Source organism: Toxotes jaculatrix, chromosome 4 (assembly GCF_017976425.1).
Source record: "Toxotes jaculatrix isolate fToxJac2 chromosome 4, fToxJac2.pri, whole genome shotgun sequence".
NCBI classification, from domain to species: domain Eukaryota; kingdom Metazoa; phylum Chordata; class Actinopteri; family Toxotidae; genus Toxotes; species Toxotes jaculatrix.
The window spans coordinates 27,765,484-27,769,014 of NC_054397.1; positions in this window are offsets into that span (position 1 = coordinate 27,765,484).

Here is a 3,531-nt window from a genome sequence, read left to right on the forward strand (position 1 = left end):
GAAGTTGAAGCGGACTGGACTCTCTTCTCAGCTGCTGGCAAACTTTTACAAAGCCACAATCGAAAGCATCCTGTGCCTCAGTGTGACAGCGTGGTATGGTAGCTGCACAGCACAGGACAGGAAGGACTTAACACAGCACAGGAGATTGTCGGCCGTCGGCTAGCAGATCTGGACTCAGTTTACGTTGCTAGAGTGCAGAAAAGGGCCAGACGCATTGCAACAGATCCCACCCACCCGGGCAACGCACTGTTTGTACCACTTCCATCAGGAACGCGGTACAGGAACATTAAAACAATCACCAACAGACTCAGGGACAGCTTCTTCCCCAGAGCTGTAAAAGCAACAGCCCCACCGCAGTGAAAACACTCAAATCCCATCCCCATACAGGAACATGCCCCCAACACCACCCCCACTGATGCTGACAACCACACAGAAAACAATCAAACACTCACAGCATTCCATACACTGCACTTGCACTAAGCTGCACTTTATTATTTACTTACTTTAATTTACTTACTATACTTTGTGTTTATATTTTCATAAGTGTTCTGTTTTAAGGATTTGTGTTATTTATTTATATGTGTGCCTTAAAGCCGGGAGTCTCTGCAAAATGTCTTTATGTTCGCATAATGACAATAAAGACTCTTGAATCTTGAATATGTTTTTATTTTTGTATAGCTATTTTTCTAATGTATCTAGTGTAACACTGTGGGCCTAGGGAGCACTGCAATTTCAAAACCTGTGTTTGACCTGTACATATGGTTTTGACAATAAAGTTGACTTTGACTTTGAAGGGCTAACGTCGTTAGCGCTAGCTTACAAGTGCTCATTACATCAACGTGTGTAAGCTAGCGCTAGCGACGTTAGCCCTTCACATAGGCCTTGTAAAACTACTCATTCATTCTAACTTTTAGGATAACAAGGATGAAAAAGCCGATAAAATCTTCCAGTTTGCAGCAACTTACCTTAACATGACAGAGACAGAAGCTTGCTTTCAGCTTGCGGACATTACCGAGCACGTCTTCACGGGGAAATGCGCATGTCACACAGCCAAGTGCTGCCACCTAGTGTCGGGCATAGGTGTCAGGTTGTGAGGACGGCTCTTCATCACTCATACTTTCTCAGGCTGATGACTTTAATTACTTTCTTCACTAAAAAAGTTTTATTAACTAAGTGTAACATAGCAGAGTCAGCAAAGTAAGCACACATCAGTTAAGATCCAAGATCCTTGTACTTGTTTTTAGTCATTTACCATGAACCTCACTGTTTATATATGTACATATTACACTGTCATTTTGATTGATATGTATTGAATTTGTACTGTGATCCTTTGTCTTATCTACTGGATTGTGTCTGTGGCCAGGTTGTCACTGCAAATGAGGTTGGTTAAATGAAGCTGAAATAAAATCCTACTATATATGCTACTGTATATATGTGTGTGTATTTTTAACACTTGTGACCATTCATCAGTTCATTCCATTCTTTCATACCTTTCTGCTGATATTGATGGTTAATACAATTCTTGAAATGAATCCACTTTTTAATGTGCAATAAAGGTATTTATGAAGCTGCTCTGAGTTTGTTGCTGTTTCTTTTTCATACCTTATCTGGTTTGCACTCTATTGTAACCATCCAAGAACACACTGATAGAGGTTTTTCCCACAATTTGTAATTAATTACAAGCCCATTTCTGTATTAGCTTTAATCAGCTACATAAATAATAGAAATGTTGATTTAATGTTACTGTCTATATTGGAATGTCTGCTTTCCTCATGTGACTTTTGTACTTGTACCAGTTTTAATGACACTGAAAACATTAATTCACCAAAGCATCCTGTTAGATTCATTATGAGCTTTATGGTAAATCTGGAAAAACCTGACGAGTAGTTCATAGAAAATGAACTCAGTGCCATTACTGTTGGGGGTTACAGTAGGTTTATTTGAAATTCAATATAACTGTGACCACAAATGAATAAGGCTCATTAAATATGTCTTCATTTACAATAACTAGTTGGGAAAAATAAAACTGATATTGACAGTTGATACAATTGTTGAAATGAATACAGTTTTTAATGTGCAATAAAGGTATTTATGAAGCTCTTGCTCTGAGTTTGTTGATGGTTTTTTCAGAACTTCTCTTCATTCTGTTGGCACAGATGGTTCAGTTTTCAGTGTCACATTTTGAATAAGACTCAAGGAAAAACATTTTAGCTGAGACATGGTGGATCACAGTGAATCACATGTAGCATCTTGTCAGGACAGGTGCATGAATGTGAGCTTCAGCTGTGGATGATCATGTATGAAGCTACAGTATTAAATGAAGTCATACATGACAAAGTGTAGAGCTGCACTTGATCATGTTTATTCTTTCCACTGTCTTTGGAATGCTTCTGAATTTTCCAACAATCTGACTGATGTATCAGAACACCCCTACACTTGCTGGGATTTTCACTCGCAACACTTTGTAGAGTTTAACTGTGAATGTAGTCAAAAGCAAAAAGCATCCAGTGAGCAGCAGCTCAGAGGAGGTGTGGCTCATGACGTCACCATCTCACCTGCCTTTGATGCCCAGGCAACGGCTCTGACGTCACTACGGCGGCAGCCAGATGATATAAATGAGGAGCCTTCCTTCACTGACTCAACGTTTCTGAGGAGGTAGGGACAGCTCTGGTGGGGGTGCGTCGCCGGTGTCTCAGGCTACCAACGTCTTTGCTGGGGACATTCAGTCGCTTTCGTTCCGCTCATGCTGCGGATCCTTACTGATAACGGTTCATTTTGAGCGTCTGTGAGGTTAATATCCAGGAGAACTGAATACAGATGTGACCCGGGCCACCAGACTCTGTCCTCCTCTCTCTCTCTCCCTGAGAGAGAAACAGAGAGTTTTTCCTCTCTCTTTCTGTCTCTATCGATGGAGAGGGAGGGAGCGAGAAGGAGAGCATGGCCTTCTTTAGCCCTCCTCAGTGAGAAACAGCGTTTTCCGTAACGCCAGTGGCGGTTTTTGGCACAAGCTACTACTCAGTGGCCTTGCTGTCATCAGTATCAATCATTCAATAGGGAGCAGATTTCGTATAATCACATTATTGATGATTTTGCATCAAGGAAGGCCAGAAAGCTCAGGTTTTAGTTTGAGTTTTTTCTTTGCTGCTCTTAGTGCAATAGTGTTAGAATTAGATTTCCTGTAGTGTGTTTTCATTTGTGTGATGAATGATTTGTGCTATTCACAATATTTATTCTATATTTTATTTGTATATTATTCCTTTACTTTTTTATTATTCTCAAATAATACAATTATATTGTTTTTATCTTATATCATTATTATCTGCTGTTGTTATGTGTGATTGTGTATATTTTGCCCCTTTTATGTATATAGAGTATATTTATTTAATTTCTGATAACTTTAATTTCAAGTAATTCAATGTAGAACCGCCACTGCGTAACGCTAACCCTCTTTCTCCACCGAAAGAGAAAGAGAGAGAAGAACTCTCTCTTTCTCTGCTTCTCTCTATCTCAACTTCTCTGCTGTTCTCTCTT